Below are 22,315 nucleotides of genomic sequence, written 5' to 3'. Positions count from 1 at the left end.
ACACACACACACACACACACATCTCCGTCTGTCTGTCTATCGACCTACACATGTATGCCCCTGTAGATCTTTGTGTTGTATAAATCTAAACTTAGGACAGAAGCAGTTTTTTGGAGTGTTCATCTTTGAATCCGGAGCACAGAACTGAAGTTATCAAAGCAAGAACTGTTGGTTCATAGTTGTGTTCTAAGGACTTTATGACACAACTCAAAGAAGCCTTTGCTCTGCAGCTACTGTTATGATAAATAGTTTGGGTCTGCAGTCCCACCCCCATTATTAGAAAAGCATACTCTTATGTACTATGTTGTTTCCTGAGGTTCCTATCTAGCACTTCCCTAGCTTTCTCCTAGGAAAAAGCCTTTCATATGCCCCAGGTAGCTAAGGTGTAGAGGTCCTGACCTGCCCAGTTCCTAAGGAGTGGGCATTCCATTCCATGTGCCTGGACACAGAGATTAACACAGAAATAAGCTTATTGTCTAAGTCATGACAGAAGGACTCAATCTTGGGGTAATTAGTGAGAAGAAAGCAGTATCTTTCTACTGAGTTTACTAACATAGAGATGCAGGTAGTCATTTTTCACAGAGGGAAATAGGCCTGAAGGAGAAAAGAGGAGAGGAGAGGGGAAGGGAGTGGAGGGGAGGAGGAGGGAGATGGGAAGAGAGAGAGAGACTCTTAACTTAGATCATCTTGGGACTGAGTCCCACTATCAGAAGCCAGGATTCCTCATTTATGTGAACACATAGGTAACTTTTATTAAAGCCACTTGAATTGGTGCTTATCACTTGAAATAAATGGAACCAAAGCCGGCACTCCTGATGTGGGTGACCTCTTGGAACACCGTTTTGGTGTTGACATACTCACCCCATATTGTGGTGTATTTACTATGCTTCCCTTTCTAGCAGTGTGAGGGAGTGTGGGTGATGTAATGAAAGTCATTACTGTTTAAACAGCCACTGCCAGATGATTTTATTAGCATTGTCAAAGAACAGAATGCAAACAAGATGATATAGCTAGATAAATTTCAGACTTTCAGCTTATTTGAAAATAGAAAAGTTTATGGATTTTTTCCTCTTTGGTTAAAAGTATACTTCCCTTTCCTTAAGGAAAAGAAGTTGAAATTTGATTATGTTTTGAATATTAACTTCTGTTTCAGTTTGACATTTTTGTTAGCTGTCTGCCTTCTACAAGGATGGGAGCCCTGTACTTCATTTGCCTATGTGTGACATTTTCATATGCTAATCCTATTCATGACTATATATTTCTAGTTAAGATCAACTGCAATGGATTTGCTTCAAGTTACCGATCTTACTAGTTTAAAAAACAAAACAGGAATAGGTACTGTAGTACAGATTTAATGTTTGTCTGGAAAAAAATAATCTGCATTTGAGAGGAAAATTACTCTCCACATGTAGCTATGGGGAGTCTATTCGTTTTTTAATAAACTGTATTTAAAGGGGGATGCTTTTAATATATATTATTTACATAGCCTTTTAGGAGTTGTCCATTTGTGTGTTTTAATAAGACCTGAAACACACATGTATTAGACCAGGCTAATACGTGCTTCTCTTCAACAGACACTGGGCCTTTCTGTTGTATGATTTTATTGCTTAAAAGTTAAAAACATCATCAGAAATAGCATCCTGGCTTTCCTGTTTTTACATCAGTACATCCTTAATCAAATTCTCTCTCTCTCTCTCTCTCTTTTTTTTTACCCTGCAAGCCTTCAGTGCCAGTGCTGTAGGTTGGCCATTTTCTCCCTGGGCCTGAAAAGCGCAGCCTTCAGATCTGACAGTCTCAGACAGAAGTCTCAGGGGTGTAGAGGTTCCTCTGGGACATGATCTTGCGCACAGTTTGGGGTGCTGACTACTGGTTTAGAAGACTAACACTCACACTGAAGTGATTTGGGATCGACGCATCCTGTTCACCCCTCCCACAGCACGTTTGGAAGACATTGTTCCTGAGCCACAGGAGTGTCTTAGAGACGGGATATGACGCTTTATTTCTAGCCATTAAGAAGAATTTACCCTTTACTTAAATGACCCAGAATTTTAACCCAGCCCTGCGCTGACAGAAGTTCTTATCCTCTCCATTGAAGCTTTTTCTGTTGTTTCCTTTTTTTCTTCCCTCACTATCTGTCTTTCTCACCCACAAACTGCTGACAGGAGAGACTCATATAGCAAGACTCTGCAGCTTTATCATCATCTCTGTTTAAGCATTAACACTGCAAGAACGAGGAGAAAAGAAGAAACCTTGTGTACCGTGCCACAAGCTTCCCTCCGCCCTCATGTATGTGACACTGCTGTCGCTTCCTTTCTTGAGACAGTCTCAGATTCATAGTCCCAGACTGATCTCAGATTCTCTGCAGTGCTCCTCCTTCAGCTTTCAAGAGCTGGGATTGCAGATGGGAACCACTACTCCCAGCTCCAGTTTGTCTTTACACAAATCATCTAGTAGTGATGGGACTATGTCTGTGATTCAGCGCTGCTTTTTACTTAATGTTGTACACTGTCTTTTACCAGATTGTTCACCATGTTCATACAGATGTGCATGGGAACCCAAGTGTATCTTTCCTTATATTTAAAAACTAGATAAGGTTTATATATTATTTTTAAAAATTCATTTAGCTTAACAAGTTATACTTATTTGCAATTTGGGAGAACATGTCAATATGTATGTACTGTGAAATGTTAGGATTAAGCTAGTTAGCATACCTGTTACCATTCATTCTTATCATCTATACCTTCCACCTAGTCAAATGTGGTCTTTTGACCAAAAACTATTTCTTTTTCTTTTTCTTTTTTTTAAACTTATTTTATTAGATATTTTCTTCAAAAACTATTTCTGCACTGCATTCCTACTCTGTGTGCACACTGTTCTGCTTCTTTACTGTTAGTGTTTTAGATCCCCTGCAAAGGAGAGAGAGCATGTGGGCTTTGACTTAGCAGTAAGGCCGCCTCTTCCCAAAGGCCTTAGGGTGCTCCTTCCAACAGGCATGTGAAGATTTGTTTCTTTCCTGTCTTCTGTGGGAATACATGTTGACATTTTCCTGATAACTATGAACTATTATAAAGGCCTTTTATATTTTCTTAGAATTTTTCTTTGATTTGTAAATATGCCATTACTGGCAGATTTTCTGAACCATGTAGCAGAAATGACATAGAAACTACCTTCTTGGGCTGGAGAGATGACTCAGTGGTTAAGAGTACCGACTATTCTTCCGAAGGTCCTGAGTTCAAATCCCAGCAACCACATGGTGGCTCACAACCATCCGTAATGAGATCTCTTCTGGTGCATCTGAAGACAGCTACAGTGTACTTAGATATAGTAATAAATAAATCTTAAAAAAAGAAACTACCTTCTTTCAGTTTTAGAATTGGTTAAAATAGAAAAATGCTTTGCATCTGTATTCATAAATGAGATTAGTCATAATTTTCTCTTCTTATAGCATCTGAATTTTGCTTAGGAATTAAGAACACTCTAGCCTTGTAAAATATGTTGAGGGTCATATATACCCATTAGCCTGCAAAGGACTCCCAGGTTACCTTTCCTTGGAGGACTTTGCAATTTAAATATATGTAACTGGGAGAGATTATTTTATCCTTAAAGTTTTTGGAAACATCAGCTTAAGATATTGTTGGTGTTGTCATCGGGCGGGGGTGGTATGGTGCGGGACACAGAGCTGGAGGAAGGTGCAATAGGGAAGATGGAGAAGTCGGAATGTCTCCATTGGTCCAAACAACAGCAGGGCTACCCGTTCTGCTTCTGCCTTTGGTTAGCTCTCGTAAGGCTGTTAGAACAGTCAGATCGGAGTATGAGAACAGCAGGTTTAGAAATGTCAGGGAAGGGTAACTGAAGAGAAGGTTCCTGCACCTAATGGGAGTTATACTGAGCTCCTCTGTATACAGTGGAAACAGTGCAGCTTTTCTTTCAGGCCCTCCCCTCCCAGCTCCTGGTCATTTTGAGCCATGTATGGCACCCAAATCCCTGCAAGTCTCTTCTTGGGGCCAGTTTCAACCCCATTTTGCTTCTATGTCTGGAGATGTAGCTGTGGTTCCTCTCCTTTTGTGAAAAAGCTAACTGAAAGTTAGGGATTTCGCTCAGGTTTGGGCTTCATGCATGTGTGCTGTGGCCAGTGGTTCCTTACAAATGAGCAAATGTGCTCACTCTCCCGAATCCTTTCCTATTCTAAAAGTGTGACAGTTTTAATCAGTGCAGTATTGGGACTTGTGCTATATGCCAGGTACTGGATACTCAGAGGTGACTGTTCTTCCATTTTCCACCTTTTCCTCTATGGCTCTCTCCTTTTCTGATACCACAGGTTTCACATTGCCTGTCTGTCAAACCAAAGAGCCTTTTAATAGGAATTTCAAGTTTCAGTCAAGTTCCTTCCAGAGAAGACCTGCTCCCAGCTCGTGAACGAGGCTTGTTTGTTTGTTTAGAACCCAGTGTCAGTGAGGACATAATGGCACTTGACTCCTCTGGGGACTCCCTTCCTCCTCTGTTCTGTGGGCCTGGATTGCTGTCCCAATGGCAGAAACTCGATGAAGGTGAGAGGATGGAGGATCAGACCATGGAAAGCAGCACAAGCTGCATGCCTGTCCCATGCTGTCCTTGTTGACAAAATGCAAACCATAACTTAGGGCTTTGATTTAAAACAAAATCCTCATTGAAATAAGTTCTTAATTGATGGAGAAGAGCAAGAACACTTACATGGCTTCACTGTGCTTCCCTTTCCACTTGGGTGAACTTCAGCAAGCACTGCCCTTTTATTTTTATTTTAGATGCAGTAGTGGGATTTGCTGGTCTTGCTGTATTCTAAATAATATCTTAGTTATTTATTTGAGAATTTTATACAATGCATTTTGATCATCTTCACATTCCCTCTTCTCCTACTTGTCCTAGATTCCCCCCTTGCCTCTATGTCCAGAGAAGTTGCGGAACCCCACATCTTCCCCTCCCTCCCGCATTCCCCAATTAGTGTTGGCCAGCTACTCTTGTTGTTGTTGTTTTGTTTCTTTGTTTTGTTTTGTTTTATTTGGTTTGGTTTGGTTTGGTTTTTTGAGACAGGGTTTCTCTGTATAGCTCTGGCTGTCCTGGAACTAACTCTGTAGACCAGGCCACTGCAGCATGGGTAACACCTCACAAATCTGGGAACTTGGGAGCATGTTTGCATCTGGTAGGCATCTCAACAGGTTGGAGAATGTTCTTTCCAGGCCCCTTAGTTGGTCTAAACCTCTTCTGGGCACTAGGCTGGTTTCTGCTTCTCTAGGCATTTGGTCTGGTCTCAGAGTCATCTTTGCAGCTTTGCTTGACTGAGAGTCTTCTTTGCAGTTCAGCTCCATTTCTTGTTGCAGTTGTTTCTTTACATAAACACGTTCCTGTACTATCTCAGCCTCAGATGCATCTTCAACTGCATAGGACAGAGGACAGGCAACCTTTCCTGCTGCTGCCAATACTCTTGATCTTTGTATACAAATCTCGAAGACTGGAAGATTTCCTCTAAACCTTTAACTGTTTTCAGGGTGTTTCTGTATTCACAAGGTAGATCCCATTCACCAAGCAGACATGCCACCCCATACCACATAGATGAAGACTGCCATTCTGGGATTCTGCCCACAGATACCCCTAATCCTGATGTTTCAGCTTTAGTTGCATATCTCACTACTCATAGTAAGAAACATGCAACTGTTGTCAAAGCACAAAGGCACACGAACATACACTATATAGGAAAGCACAATTCTATCGGAATATCTTTCATAGATGCTCTTCCCTCAGGGTGCTCAGCAATAGCCGCAGTTGCTGCCCATAAATGGCCAGGATCATGTAATCACTTCTCTCCAACTCATCTTTTGTTCTGTTGTGTCCCTGTTCAGGTGCCAATTATGTTGTGTGACAAAACTTTTTCTAAGGAGACAGAATACATACATCTATTCACCCCAGAGAGTAAACCCACAACAGTCCAGATACCACCAAAGTACAGCTTGGTGAACCGAAGAGTGTTATTAGGGTTACTTAACAGGAGCAGAGATGACTAAAAGATAGCTGCTTCACCAAAGCCTAGTCCAATATGGGTGACAGCTCACAAAGTGATCGTCTGCAGGCAGCTCAGCAGGTTGGAGAATGTCCTTAGTTGACTTAAAAGTCCTCCAGGCAACTCAGCTGGTTTCTGCTTCTTCCAGGCATCCAATCTGGCCTCTCAGTCTTTGTAGCTCTGTTCCTCTAGTCTCAGAGGCTCTCAGCTTTTACACATTACTCTAACAGGGAAGAGTCTAGTGAATCTGGTCAGTTTCGGGGACTTCCTGAAGCTATTTTGACTTGTTTACCTTCCTGTTTAAGGATCTTCCTTGCAGTATGGAATGTCTTAATTTTTGAGGAAACTGTTAATACAACAGATCATAGTGTGAAAATAGGGACCAAAGCAAGATCAAATAAGGCAAACTCCAAATCCTGGAGCTCCATGTCTGATGTCAGAGGGCTTAGATAGCTCTTCTTTCCAGTTTTGCTGCCTACAACATACTTCTCTCTCTGGGGTTGGTTCCCCTCTCTGTTTGCAGCTCTCCATGGCAGACACCCCACAGCTCTGACACCTTTGATGTCTTAGAGTCTCCAACACAAAACAGGCTTCACTTTGACATTTTCACAAAATGGCCTCTTGGGGCCTCCATGCAGGGACTTCTCTGCCATATCTTTGGCCTCAGCAGCTTTTCCTTAACTTTGGAGAAAGAATCCACAACCCCATTATCATGTTATCGCATGACTCTAAAGCTATAACTGCATGGAGAACATTGACAAATTTGGCTACCCACTTGAGATAATGAGCCTACACCCCTTACATCACATTTGCAACAGCATTCATTGCTTTTTGGAGCAGAAAATTCCTTAAGTTTTCTCTTTTCCCAAGATGGAAGCTTAGCTGGGTGTGGTCTTGCCCTGAGGGCGTCCCTTCCTCTATCCAGTGAAGTCAGGCCTATTCTTAGTCTCCTTATCTTGTTCAGCACAAGCCTTGGCTCCAATATCAACTTTTCTTGGTGCTCTTATAGTTTTCAAACTGTACACTTTGTATTCTTTTTGCCCTGTTTGCTCTTTTTTATTGAAGACCTATATGAGAATGATTACTAATAACCATACAATACAGTCAATATTAAGCTATCTTGAAATCTCTTCTACTGAAGAAATTAATCCATTGCCTTTCAATTTAACCTCAGGAAAATTGTTAGGACAAAGGGCAGTAGATAGTTACCTTTTTTCTTTTATCTTTTTAAAATCAAGGAATCATCTCTGGACTAGTTACTGATATTGTTCTCCTCTAAAACCTTTTGAACTGGGCTTCAAATCCTACTCCACAACAAGTCTTTAGCAAGCCCATACCTCCTACTCCATCCCCCAAAGTTCCACCAACTGGAGGCTGAATATTTAAACATATGAGCCTATGGGGACCATTCTTATTCAAGCCACCTCCCTATCTTTCACAGAAGCTACCAAATGTCAGTACTCCTCAGGGAAGGGTGGGGTTCATTGCCCACCTCCCCTGAGCCTATGCTAGGATTTTGTCTTGCTTGAGCTTACAGAAATCTTGTGCATACTTCCACAATTGCCATACATGCGTGTGTCTGGAAAATGCCATTTTCTTGAAGTCATCTACAGACTCTGGAACTTACAGTCTTTCTGTCCCTTCTTCTGTGAACGGCCAGAGCCTTGAGGAGAGGGGAATGATACAGATGTCCCATTTAGGTCTAAGACTCCAAAGTTTTTGCTCTCTGCATGTTGTCTAATTTTGGTTCTCTGTTTCTACTATAAGCTTCTTTGATATGGGTTGAATGATGTATTGTTCTACGGATATAACAGCAAGTCATTAGGAGTCATTTTAATGTTATGTTCATTTAGCAGAGTACTAGTAGCTTCCCCCCAAAGGCCCATGGCTTATCTGATCACAGGTGTTTTTTTGTTTTGTTTTTTGTTTGTTTTGTTTTGTGTCTCTGTAATACAAGTGCCAGCTATGGGGTCCATCTTGTGGAGAAGGCTTTAAATATAGGTGGAAAGTGGTTGGCTACCTCACAGAGTTCACAGCTGGGTGAGATTGGTGATTACCTTTCTTCTTTAGTTGTGTGCTTAGCCCCTCCAGCACTGTGAAGGCTAGCTAGTAGGGATTATGCTTCCAGTTCACTACCCATTTGATTTTTCCATGTTTATGACTCAAATATGTGGTGTCTTCAGCAATAGGATCTCACATCTCACTGTTAACTTCCAGAGGGTAATAAAAAGCACTGGAAATAGCCTGTAATGTTTGGAGGACTCTGGGACCCAATGGGCCAAGGGCTCAAAAAAAGGTAATCCATTCCTGGTATTGGTATTTTTACTTGCTAGTGTGTGGTGTTTAGTTGGGTTTTAGCCTCCCATTATATGATATATATATATATATATATATATATATATATATATATATATATATATATATATATATATATATATATAAATTTAGGAAACTTCTATTGTTATAGGTTTCTATATGAATTTTTCAAAATGTTGATAGCAGTAGTTATCCCACCTATGTATTCTGTTTTCTACTCTTCCATCTCATTGGCTTTTATTTATTTATTTCTGGCAGCCTTTATCAGCTCTGGCTCAGAGGGATCAGTGTCTGAATATGTTGGATCCTCACTTTGCTGTTTTAGTTGCTCACAGGAGAAAGTATTCAGTAATGCTATAGGATCTGAGTTCCCTTGCCACAGGGTTTAGTAACCCTGCATAGTTATCACTCCTACTACTGGTAGGTATTTGTGAGTAGATTTACTGGTGATTGGCTTTAAATATGATACTAGAGTTAAATAGTGTCTCTGACAGATCAACTTGAGGAAGTGAGCACAGTCACTATGGCTACCTTTCTTACTCTTTCACCTCTAAGATCAAAAACAGAATTTACAGAGTGCCAACTTGGCTTCTTAATTGTCTTCAATTGTCTTGTGAGGTGCCTTAGGTCAGTTCTCTTTGTTCTCCTTTATCATAGTTGAAGATGCTGGAGGAACAGTAGGTTTGGGAGTGCTCTGGACTGAGGTTTAAAAGCAATTTAAACAAATACTACTTAATTTTGATCTTGTAGTTTTGAAGCACTATATAGTAAAGGACTACAATTTAGCAGTTATTTGGGTTGTTTGTTTGTTTGTTTTCTTAATGTGGAAGGAAACTATATTTTTTGAAATGTGGAGCTGAGGAAATAGATTCATCTCCTGTTAGGTCGATGATTCTCAAACTTCCTAATGCTGTAGCCCTTTAATACAGTCCCTTATGTTGTGGAGACCTGCAACTATAAGACTGTTTTTGTTGCTAGTTTATAACTGTAATTTTGCTATTGTTATGAATTACAATGTAAACGTGTTTCCTGACAGTCTTAGGAGACCTCTGTGAAGGGGTACTTAGATCTCCAAAGGGCCCACAACAAACAGGTTGCAACCTGAGAACCACTGTATTATATCTTTCCATAGATGATAATACGTGTAGCATGGGAGATTCAGATCAACAGAAGTTTGTAGTTTTTAAATCTTCTTTTATTAAGGTATAGCTAGTTCAAGACCATCAGAACATAAAAATACATATTGTATAGGCCACATTTTAGGATTGCCTTCAAATTTGATGTTTTCTCACTGAGAATCAGTGGGGACAAATGTGAGAGGACTGTTTGTTCATTGTTTGTGAAGAGCTTTTTCTCACTATCAAAATGGAAATTCTGTCAATTCTGAGCAGCTGTCTAGACAACATTAGTTAGAATGGAATGAGTTGGAAGCTCCTTCTACAGAGCTTTAGGCATAATTTAAATGACCTTGACTTCTTTGCTAGTGTTGACATTTTAAAGACCTGATTATTTTCTATTCGTCTTCATAGTCAAAGCCTTTGCCTTGAAATTTCACAGTATTCTTTTTCTCCTGGGAAGCATTAGTCATTTAACTTTCTTTAGCTAATGGGATGTGAGCAAATGCCTCACATGAAGAGGCTTGCAGACTGGTCAGATAGAGCTCTACTAATGAAGGATGAGATGTAGGGAGTGTAGTTTAGAGACCCCATTTTTTCCTACCATGCCATCCTAGAGCACCAAAAACCTAGCCATTCAAGGTAAGTTTATGATTCATCTAAAATCAGATGGCCTGCAAACACATGAATTAACTTATTTTAAGCTACTAAGTTTTGCAATGGTCAAACTTTTTCATTGTTCTTGTAGCCATAAATATTTCATATAATCTCAGATAACCCATCTCTGAAGTATGTAACTCAACTACCCTCACTAATGATACTGAACTATTCATTTCTTGCTATCCCACTGACAATTTGTTTCTTGTTGGCCGGGATGTGGTAAAAGGGAACATTATCCACTGCTGGACCCAGGAACTTCAGAGAGCAAAGCATTCGGTGGTACTAGTGTGGGATAAAGTAGTTATTCTTTTTGTGAAAATTTAAAGGTACTCCCTCCCCAGTCTGTGCATGGACCCAATGTAGAGTAGCTTTCTAGAACATGGAATTATGTAATTTTAAAGAATGACACAGGTAAGTCATCAAGTTGAGTACATACAATAGGACACATGACATGAGTTACAGGCTTATGATGGCTGTCTGTATAGTGAGAGATCCTATGTGTGCTAGTGTGATGTATAACCCCATGAGATGACTGTTGCATCTGTGATGTACAGCTAGGCAACTCCATGCCCCTGTCATTGTGTGACACATGACTGAAAATGTTTAGTCAAGAGTAACTTTAACCAAGAACCAGTTTTGGAGAGAGAGAGAGAGAGAGAGAGAGAGAGAGAGAGANGAGAGAGAGAGAGAGAGAGAGAGAGAGAGAGAGAGAGAGAGAGAAGTAAAACCCACTTTATCTCTGGGCCATTTGAAGATAGCACAGTGTAGATGAATACTATGACTATAGACTGAGCTATTAAAACTTAACTCCAGACACAGCAGGTCTAGCTTACCCAAGAGAGGTTAGGTTGGTTGACAAGAGGCGGAGCAAGTTTTATTGGGCACATGACTCTACTTTGCACTTTGACCTTGCAAATCAGAAAGCTATTGTTTTTATGTGTTTTGTACAGCACTGCTAGTTCCTTTCCTTTTCTTTTGTTCGAGAAAGAAGTCTGCTTTCATTTCTGTGATGAAATAAAAAGGTGCTGGCTGAGAGTCCTCTGAACATTGGCAGAGCCTTGCAGAATGCTCAGAAGCTATGGCCTTCTGTTTCTGGAGCTGTGCTTGAGGAACATGGGCTAGGTCCTGCCCTTGGTAATCTCACCCAGTTCCATGGGAAGGTCCTTACTATTTATCCTGTAGTTAACTCACCTAGTTCCTTGGGAAGGACCTTGTTATTTAGCGCTGGTCACCTGGCGGTAGGTCATTAGCATTTTTTAGTCTTCTTTTCTTCACAACAATGCACACCATGCTAATTAGAGGATTTTGAAAGCTAAGTAACCTGTTTTAAAATCAGACATTTTAATTTGCAGCTTTAATGGCTGTTTTTATAATAACTGGCTTTATTGGGGGTAAAAGCACTTCTCATGTTCCACTAGCAAGGCAAAGCATAACAGAAGCTGACAAAATTAAAAACCTCATAATGCGACCTTTGCCTGGGATAAAAGGCTGTTTCATAACAATTTCCTTTTGTTCTTTGTTTAAGCCATTACTCTAAAAGGAGCCTCCGATTAATCTGAGTAAATGCATCATTACAGTACTAATCCATGTCCTTCTGTCAGTGTCTGTTTTAATTAAATAAGAAATGCGTGCAGGAAGATAGCACGCACAAAGCTGTGATTGGAGAAAGAAGCACCGGTTGATGAGGGAAAAGATTAAAAAGGGCTTTATGTTTTTTTTTTTTTTTGTCCATTTGCATAGTCCCAGATGCCACAGGGTTTCAGGATGAAAAGGAAACTTACAAAAGTCCTGACTACATTGCACTCATAGATTTAAAATAATGGGACTGACCAGTGCGATTCTAATCATGCATTTATCACATGCTAGACATTCCAAAGCGAGGGGTGGAACAGTGTGGGGTGTGTCTTCTCAACCTTCCATGCAGCCTCACGGTGCTTTAGGAAAACACACCTGCCAAATTTGGAAAGTTTATTTTAGGTGAAATGTACAGTGAGACTTGGTTGTGGGGTGTGTGTGTGTGTGTGTGTGTGTGTGTGTGTGTGTGTGTGTGTTTAAAGTATCTTGCACCTTTCAGTTTAGTTTTTCTTTTATTTGGAACTGGTTTTCTTATAATATATTAAGGATTTGGGTGCTTAATTGAATGTTAACTCTCTAAAAGGCACACCGAATGAATACTTACAGGAGAATCTTACTACACTGATACCTAGAAACTCTCCCTGGCCCTGCAGTTGCAGAATTCCCGTGGCGAGGGCATTCTCCACATGCCCACCATTATCTGATGTAATGAAAAGAGAAAGTGTGCAGCAGTGAGATTGTTAATTAATTTAGCCTAACAAGATGAAGACGAATGAAGCAGAGCACAGGCTGAATGAAGTAAGAGGTCTTATTTACAATGTAATACATTTTTTTTTACAATATAATACAGATTTTACTTGCTTTAAAAATAGACCCCCCCCCCCCAATACTATGAACAAAATCAATCCCCACCCCACCATTCCACATGGAGCTCCTGGCCTGACCTCACAGAAAGCAAGCCAGGGCTCCATATGGAAGACACTTCTCCAATGTGTAAACAGGGCTTTTCTTCTGCTAAGAATCCTACAGTAGTTAACCTTTAACTCCAGGGTTTTATTATTCCTGCTGCAGACAAGAGGCGAGCACAAGCACAGAGACCTGGAAGCCTTTAGGTCTCTTGTCCTCCAGGTTGCCCCAGACATGTGGTCTCTGTTGTTTAATAATCATTTTAGTTTAATTGTCTTTCACTAAAGCAGGAATCTCGAGGGCTGGGGGTGGGGTGGGCAGGGAGGAAAAGCTGCGTGCTTCTTCCTTGCAGTTACACAGGGTTCTTAGACTGGCATTATTTTAAAGTCCCCTCTTCAGAGAGTAATGAGCTTTCTCCGGGATCTGACCTTTCATCATTTCTGCTTTCTGCTCAGAAGTACTTCCTTCCTTCCTACTGTAGCTAGAAAAGACAGTCTCTTATCTCGAGTAACTGTAGGCAGTGGTGACAGGACTCCACAAATGGTGGTATTATGATCACTGTGTTTTTATCTCAGGGGTCAGGAACAAATGTATGCAACTGCTTCTAAGGATTTCAATAAATAGGACTTTTTTTTTTTTAAGTCCAGACAATCGCCTTTTATGTTACTTTTAAACAAAGCTACTAGTCCATCAAGAGTTTGAAAAGAAAACAATTCCACAGAGTGCCGGTATGGCCACAGACCAATCATCATGGCACCCATTCTCAAGTCCTTTATTTTTCAAGTCCACAACAATAGGTTGTTGATTCAATGGACAAGACCAGAACAATTAAGTTCTCTGTTTAGCAGCAGTGCAGCATTTTAATGCCCTTCTCTAATAATGCTCTCATTATTGTTATTCTAAGACTGGGCCTCAGGAGGAGGAATATTTGCTGGAGGTACGTCATTATTTTGCAAATTTCGATTAGCTCATCATGTTGTCTGTAGTGTGAAAATCGTAGCTAATTAGGGCAGCCAGTTAGACGACCAGCTTTTGAGCTTATGAGTTAAAAGGTAGCATACTTGATAGGCCAGCGATGTGAAAAAGGTGGTAAAAAGGAGGATTAGAGCAGTTGCCTTAGTAACTCCAACTTCCATCTGGGAGGGAACAATGGACTTGTGTTTCTCCCCCACCTTGGTGTAAAAATTGGTTTTGTTTTGAAAGGACAGGGTTCTTTTTATGACAATCTGGAATTCAGCCCAACTGAGTGCAGTTTTAGTTGTTAGGAGAGACCATTGGGGTAGGAAAGATGAAAAGGTCATGGTGAGCCTCAAGGACATGAAAGGTCGTTGTCTGGGGAAACAATGGTAGATTGTGTTCTTTTTTTCTCCCTCTCTCTAATATTTCAAGCCAGCCAGCCCCTAAGTCAGGTGATGGGACAAATACCTACAGTTTAGTCAGGTGAAACAGGAGGGGGGGGGATTTGGGGGGAGAGAATTTGTACTATGCGAAAGAAAGAAAGAAAGAAAGAAAGAAAGAAAGAAAGAAAGAAAGAAAGAAAGAAAGAAAAAGAAAGAGAAAAGAAAGGGGATGTCTCCAATCTGTTTCAGTTAGAGAGTAGTATTTCTTTGTCACCATCCTGAGATTCCAGTGTGCACTGGATGGGTTGCTTCTGTGGCCAGCACATCTCTGGGAACCTCTCCAGCATGTGGAGCTTGATTTAAGCTTTCTCTTCGAGCTCCCGGGAGGACCAGTGATGTGATACTTAACAATAAATTTAGTTGTTGTCGCTTTCTTGCATTATTGGTACCCTTAAAAGGTTTTCCTTAAAATGCACACGGAATAAAATGAATGATAAATATGAAAGAAATTTGTCTCGGCACTCCACAGGGTTTTACCATAAATTCTATGACTTCCATCACAGAAAGTTTACAGGAAACTGTTTAGATGTTGCTGCAATAGCAGTTCAATTTTTTTATGTACATAAGAAAATGCCACAATTTTAGGATCTACTAGGGGCTTTGTATATGGGGATGGTGATAGAAAAAGACTGAATACAGCACCATTTCTTTAAAATCCTCAAAACCAAATCACCCTTCCCAGGGTCACAATACTTGTAGTTCAGTGAAATGAATGACTTCTCTTTTCCTTCTATATTAGTCTCTCTCTCTCTCTCTCTCTCTCTCTCTCTCTCTCTCTCTCTCTCTCTCTCTCTCTCTGTAGAGCTAGAAAGAATAAAGGAAGGACTGTTGCAGTTTATAAACAAAAAAAGACTGTTTTTGATGATCTCTGACACCTTCATTTTTCTTCTCTGTTGTATCTAGTTGAAGCTGAACTTGGTCAGGGAGTGTGGAGACTCTCTCTTATCCCAGGTCTCCCACTGCCCAGCATGCCCTCCTCCCTGTAGTCACCACTGTTCTTTGGAGAAGCTGTATTCCTTTTGTTTGTTGTACACTTGATATAGCTGAGTCATGAAACTCCAGAGTTGTAAGACTTTTGCCACCAGTTAGTTGCACTTCTACATTTGAAACATGAAGAAAGATGGAAATGACTTGCCCAAGGAAGTCCAAGCTTTTTAGAGCTAAAGGGGATGCTATGTTGTCTAAATATGAAAACCTGAATTAAAAGACAGAGAGAGAGAGAGAGAGAGAGAGAGAGAGAGAGAGAGAGAGAGAGAGAGAGAGAGAGAAAGCATTATTCAAACAGGTTTAACTTGCTTCCTGGTTCTCTGAGTGGCTGAGAGGAGGTGTGGTGAAGCTGGTAAATCTGGAATGCTAGTGGTATTCAGAGAAAAAAAAATTGATAACTATTGAAGTTCTATTTTACAGAAATGGAACTTCCTGTACCAGGAACAAAACAAATATGGTAGTACAGTTTAGGATTCCATCTCTGTAACCCTGGGGGATGAGCTTTGCTTGGAAGGCCTGGTTACCGGGGTCCTGAGGCTTTCTTCATCTTGCCTTTTTCTGATGTGCTTTCAAGTTATTAGTATAACTGATGGTTTTAACACTTTCTTTATACAGTGGCAGAATTATTACTTTTTTTCTTGTTTTTGTGCCTGTAAAAAGTGGCCTGAGGTTATTCAGTTAGCTGTTTGGAGACATTAAATTTGTTACATGATTTCAAAATGTAGTATAGATTTGGGAGATTATGGCTGTACTGTAACTTTGTGCTATATTCAAATACTCAAAAGCAAATATAGAATCATGGTATTTAATATGATCAATATAAATGCTATAGTTTATGTTTTGAATCATTTAAAAAGTATTTAGAAATTTTTTGCTGAGTGCGGACATAAAAGGGAATGACCCATGTCCTTACCTTATTATTTCATATTAAAGAAAATTTACCCCACCATGACATTAGGTATATTTTATTTCAGCCTTTTTTATGCCTGAGTGTGAGAAGAAAGAACATGGATAGTTATTTATGTTCTGTCTCTAATGCTTAGTGTGGTACCTGACTTATCCTAGGCACTTGGCAAATAGTTATTGGGTGGAAAAAATTGCATGCATGGATCATACTATAGGCACATTTTTAATACTGGAATCATTTTATTGGATTCTTTTCATGTTAATAATTTTTTAGGACTTTAAAATGACTTCCTCATGTGCCTGCACACAGTAGTCCACCATACTGTGTTTCACCATGAAATTAATTATTTTTTTAATTTTCACTGTCACTCAGAAGTTAATTTGGAAGACTCTCTTCTATTTATTTCTAACACAGTGGTTGTTTTCCTTAAGGAAACAACCCCTCTTGTCTGCAGTAGCCCATGAACTCCTGTCACTTCCCCTTTTGTTATTCAGCTGTCCCCTCCCTAGTAGGTTCACCTTGACTATCCTGTTTGCACTGCATCCCTGATTTTCCTGGTGCTATCTATGTTTCTAGGCTTCATTGGTTTTCAGTATCTCCTGAACTTCTTAACCTTCTTTCCCATCAGAATACCAACTTTGTGGTAGCAGGGGGTTGTGGGTAGTTGTAGTCATTCATCCTTCATGCGTAGAACACCATTTCTGAATCTCAGTAGTAATACTGAATGAATTAACTGAAATTTGAAAATAGACATGCTTATTTCATGGATTTCAAGTTAAGCATTTATTACACACACTAGCAACACTTATAACCAATTAGTACAATGATCAAGGACTTCCAGTTTTTCCCAGTTTTTAGGCTTATTTTTGAATGTATGCATATGTGTATAAGTGAGCATGCATGAGTCTATGAGAGCCATATACTTGCAGGAATTCCTTATGAACTGGAGTTACAGGCATTTATAAGCTGCCAAGTGGGTTCTGGGAAATGAACCCCATCCCTCTGCAAGGACAATAAGCACTCTTAATGCTGAGCCACCTCTCCAGATCCTGTTTTTCCAGTTTTGATAATACTTATTATTTAATTGAGTGCCATCATTAATATTTGTCTGTGTTGATTACTGATCAGGTTTTCCTGTGATTCCCCACATGAGGTCATCTGAACTCTGGCATTAGGTAGATGCTTTTGTGTGTCAAACGCTCTCCCTGTCGTTTCAGATCATCCCTTTGTTCATCCTCAGCGTCCTCTGAGAAGCCTCCTAAGGGTTTTATCTGCTTGCAGTCTCAGATTCTCTGGTTAAAATTTGGGATGATTTTACTATATCCTGCTACTAAGTGATATTGGTTCTTTTTTCAACATTTCTTTGGGATGAACATTCCACTAGCTCCTGCTTAGTGTTTTTACTGGGTTAATTTTATACAATCCTTAAAATAATGTAACATCAGCTAGGAAGATGGCTCAGTTGATTAAGTGTATGCTGCACAAGCTTGAGAGCCTAAGTTCAGAAGCCCAGGAACCACATCCAAAGTCAGATGTGATAACACATCTATAATCTCAACTCTAGAGGAATGGGCAGAGAAAATTTGACTCCTGAAGTTCATTGGCCAGACAACTTATCCTATTAGGTGAACTTCAGGTTCAGTGAGAGACCCTGTCTTAAAAAAATAAAGATGGAGAGAGATTGAAGGAAGACACCTGTGTTCACACTTGTGCATGTTCCCACATGTACAGATATATGCACTCACACTAACAAGTACATATACCACACACATACATGGATATAAACATATCACACTATGCACATGTACATCACAAACATACTATATTACATATTTATCCCTTTCACAATGATAGTAATATGAGCCAACAAAAACAATTCTTTATGTCCTTTGTGAGTATGTTAGTTATAATCTTTTAAAATCATAAAATATATGACCACTTATTAGCTACAATAGCTATATCACATATTTATATGATATTTGTAATTTCAAAGTTTTTCATTTACAATGATCATGATTCCTTAATCACAAAAATGCAGCAAAAGATGCAAAAGACATGGCTTATTATATTAATTTTGTAGGTGACTGAGAAACAGAAAAACAGAGAGTCTAGACCCCCAAATTTAGATACTGGTAGAGAGGCATGGGAATTCATGTTACTTGGGTTCTACTGGGTCAGCACTGTTTGAGTCAATTTATAACCTTTTCTCTGAATTAAATCTTTTTTTTTTTTTTTTTTTTTTTTTTACCAACCTTAGTAGACCCCACGAAAATAATAGCAAATGCTTACAATGAGACAAGTTTAAAATCTTACTTGTTTTTTTATTTCTGAGACATGATCTTGCTATGTCCTTTGAGTTGTCTTTGCAGCCTTACTCCTGCTGCTTGGGCTTCTGTCCTACCAAGGGTCACAGGCTTGGCTCGAGACCAAGCTCTTGGCTTTTATTTTCCTGGGGTGGTCACTTCACTTCCCAAGAACATTAGCTGCTCTTGACTGTCCTTGTTTTTCTTCATTCTTACCAGGCTTTTATCCACCATGCGAACCTTGGTTGGTTGTTTTTCACCTTCTAAGTAGTTAGTTGTTCATTTCCATCTCTGGATGTGACTATACATGGGAGCAGGTACAGAGGGGCAAACTAGGCCCGGAATAGCTTTGTAAGTAAGTTAGCGCAGTAAGCACAGTGTGTCAGCTAAGAGATTGGGCAATAGACACCAGCAAGTATAGACCATTATGGAAATGAGGCACAAAAGAGGAGTTAAAGTGTTCCATAAAGCAGACCAAGAAAAAAGTCTGTCTGGAGCTAGGACCACTGTCAGACCTTAGCCACCAAACAGAGCTAAAAGATAGATTCTAGATTCTGGGTGGTCTGCATATGGACAGCTGCCAATACCCTAGAAGGAAGGGTCATGGTATCAGACAGCCCATTTACACATAATAAAGCAAGGTAGAATGTCAGGGTCTAAAAATCAAGGCAGAAAGTCAAGGTCATAGGGCTGGAGAGATTGATCACTGAGTGATTAAGTATTTGTACTGTTCTAGCAGATGTCTAGAGTTGGTACCCAACATCTATGTCAGGCAGCTCACAACTGCCTGCGACACTGGTTCAAGGGGGTACCCTATGCCTCTGGTCTCCATGGCACTCCCAATGGTACACACAATAGAAAAAAACCATAAAAATAAATCTTGAAAAGGTCAAAGTCACACGAACAGCAGCAAGAGTAACTAATTTAATTCTTAATCTTCAGAGTTTGTGTTGGAGTCTCTGACAGGAGGTCAGAAATGGTTCCTCTAGTGAGTTTTCTAAGCCTTTAAAATCCCATGAGAACTTCCTGGCATGTTAGGACTGGAGACAGAGGGCCCAGGTGTCTACATTTTCACAAGCATCCCAGATCAGAGTCAAGCGTTTGCAGACCACATTGGGAGAAAATTGCCCTAAATTGTCAGGAAGCACTTATTGTGGGATAGGGGACCTAGTGGCTACTGCTGTTGGGAGAGGAAGAAAGCATTTAGAATTTGAAAGTCAGACCTTCCTGCTAAAAGAAACATGCTCAGGAGTCCAGTTGTGTTTATCTGCATGCAAGAAAGCAGTAAACACGGACTGGTATGCACTGGCCTGTGGTGCTATAAACTGGCTAGGTTTTTCTCAAGCTTCCTGTGTTTATGACCCAAGTGCTTTTGTAATCCCTAACAAACATTTATACCTTTTGTGAAAAACTGGAGGCAGATGGTTCTTTTTGGCCTAATTCAAAGTGTCCCTCATTTTTTCTTTTCTCTTTTTTAACTTTCTATTTGTCATCTGCATGATTAATTTTTTTCTTTTCTGTCCCACTTCGTAAATTGATTAGCTTGAGCTGGGCAGGCAGACTGCTGTCGTGCTAAGGGTTAACCAGAAGAGAATTACAAATGAACTATCTAGAAAGTTGATTATTAATCCAGCTAGAGAAGAAATATCCTTTTACTTAGCAAGAATGAGTATCCGAAGAGTGGATAATATTGTTCAGGCGGTGGGGTGGAATGGCAGAGCTTGGTAAGTAAAACATAGCCTTTTATATTCATTTCTGAACAGTAGAATGTTGATATATGTAAACAATTACGTCTAATATGAATTCAAAAGCCGCTAGAACATTCTAAGAAGTTCCAAATGTTCTTGTCGATGAGATAGATCCCTGTACACTCTGTCAGTAGAAGGTCACAGAAAGTGTTTGCATGAGTGGATAAATATATTTAATTTTGAAAACACACGATTAGATTGATGATTAAGAACAAGGAAGTGGGCATGGCGGAATGATTAGTAAGATAATCGAAGTCCAAACCTCAAGTAACATAAACTGAAGAATCCCCAGTGGCAAACGTACTTTCTCTCTCTCTCTCTCTCTCTCTCTCTCTCTCTCTCTCTCTCTCTCTCTCTCTCTCCTCCTCCTCCTCCTCCTCCTCCTCCTCCTCTCCCTTCCTTCCCCCTCTTCCTTTCTGCCTTTCCCCCCACAAGAACACATGCTGGACTCTCTGGCATTAAATACAATTTAAAGTATAACATTCACATAAAGATTCACTGAGATATTTTCCAGACAATGAGGCAACAAAAACTGTCATAGATTTTGATATTTTCAGGGTCCTAGGACTCATTTCCTTGCTGTGTTTAATTTAAAGTCCTTTTAAAAGACAGCTTTTATTGTATCTGTGAATTGGAATGGAAGAGAAATGAGAAGATCTGTGCTATTTGTACAATGGAAATTAAGTGGAAAGGTAGGATTTTAATAATGTTCTTCCACCAAAGACTGCTCCTGTTGAAGAAGAAATTTTGATGTCAATATTCAATTCTATAAGGTTGAAAATTTTCCTGATACTACAGAAGTAAGCCTTTAAAATGTAACATGGAGCATAATGAGTATTCTAAAAAGCTTGTATAATAAACAGTTTGAATATGAGGCTATTATGGTTAGAAGTCAATTACCTCAAAATGCAGTTGTGTCCAACAAATGAACCCTTTTTGAAAGTATGTTTTTAATGATAATGATATCACTTCAAATTAATATTTTATCAGTCAATTCCTAAAATGAGTACAAAAGTCTTCTTTTAAAAAATTATGAATTTCAAGTTGGAAGCATATGCTATGTGTGCGCGTGTCTGAGTGTATCTGAATGTAGGCAAGAAGTATGTGTTTAGAACGCCAGAACACCATAGAGCCCCACATATTTGGCTTGTGTTTATTTCTCATGTCCTGGCCTATATTTAGGGTTGGCAACAGCAGAGCATAATAAATGAAATAAGAATATTAGTTAAATGTTTGTAGTTCTTAGAGGTAAGTGAATGTCTTAGCTCACTTAATCCTCACATTAGCACTGTGGTTCTTGGGAACTTGCTAGGATTAAGGTAGATGCTAAAACAAAAGTCAGGCTAATTAACGATTCCTTAGCATCTGATAGTATAAGTCTATAGAGTCAGGGTCAGGAACTTGGATGTGTAAGAGGGGAAATACCTGAATTTGATATGCTTGTCTTGAAATTCAGGACCAGTGAAGAAGGGGAGGGAACTAACCATGGAGTTCTCTGCATTTATTAATTCTTTGACAAATGTTACTGTGGAATTTCAGCCATAAAATGAGATCAATTATGTCACATAGCATATTAAATATGCTATACATTTATAAGAAGTGAAATGTCACTCCAAAGTCTAAGCCTTGCTCAGTCTTGCCGTGTCATGCCAGAGGCAGCCACTTTATTAAGTTGATGCTTCATTTTGTTTTCTTCCTAAACTTGACTCGTATTTCATATTCATTGTGTAGTACTGAGATCCTCACTTATCGATCTTTGGATCCTTGACTTCCCACAATATTCTCATTCAAATAAACAAAACAAAACAAGCAACAACAACCAAGCATCAAGGGCCTCCTGCCCAGAACCTGCCTTGGCTGCAGCTCTAGCCTTTCCTATCCAGCTTCTGTACCAGTTTCCAGTTACTTCTTGTAGCCTCCAATGTAATTTCAATTTTTGAAAACTTTATTTTTAATGATGGTTTAAACACCCCCCACCAGAGACAGTGGAAAAGAAAAGATAGCGGGGTCGGGGGTGGGGATTGGTGGGGAGGAAAGTGGACCTGTTTTTAGAAAGGTTCCTTGAAGCAGTTCATTCCTGTCTGTGTTGTCTGGAAATCAGCAGTTCAGTTTATAGTTTAGCAGCAGCAGCTCAGTCCACTGGCAAACACTTCATGGATATACCAGTAGTCTAGTTTGGTAGAGTCAAGATAACAAATCAGCAGTGGTGGCACTACCTAGCAGAGACAGCCAGGCCTTGGCTCAAGTCAACAGGAGGGACCCAGAGGGATGCCAGGGCAAGTTCTCAGCTATGTGTCTCTGAGTGAATCCAGAGACCAACAAGTTTTCCCTCCCTCCCTCCCTCCCTCCCTCCCTCCCTCCCTCCCT

At 39.9% G+C, this 22,315-nt stretch overlaps 1 protein-coding gene across 12 annotated transcripts in view; it reads left to right on the top strand.

Annotated features, from left to right (window-relative positions):
• The window catches only part of Sox6 (SRY-box transcription factor 6), a 550,047-nt gene that overhangs the window by 156,045 nt on the left and 371,687 nt on the right, over window positions 1-22,315 (top strand). For 7 of the 12 annotated variants that reach the window (XM_029537982.1, XM_029537988.1, XM_029537977.1 and 4 more), the window contains exon 1: window positions 19,844-19,924. The exons of the other annotated variants lie outside the window; for them this stretch is intronic. The gene's annotated coding sequence lies outside the window, so the exon portion shown is untranslated. Of the gene's footprint in view, window positions 1-19,843; window positions 19,925-22,315 lie in introns of those variants that run through there. 12 annotated transcript variants of the gene reach the window in all.

The sequence above is a fragment of the Mus pahari genome, chromosome 1 (assembly GCF_900095145.1).
Source record: "Mus pahari chromosome 1, PAHARI_EIJ_v1.1, whole genome shotgun sequence".
Classification (NCBI taxonomy): Eukaryota; Metazoa; Chordata; class Mammalia; order Rodentia; family Muridae; genus Mus; species Mus pahari.
Note: the sequence above shows the minus strand (reverse complement) of the source record. Positions and strands in the feature narration are given on the sequence as shown.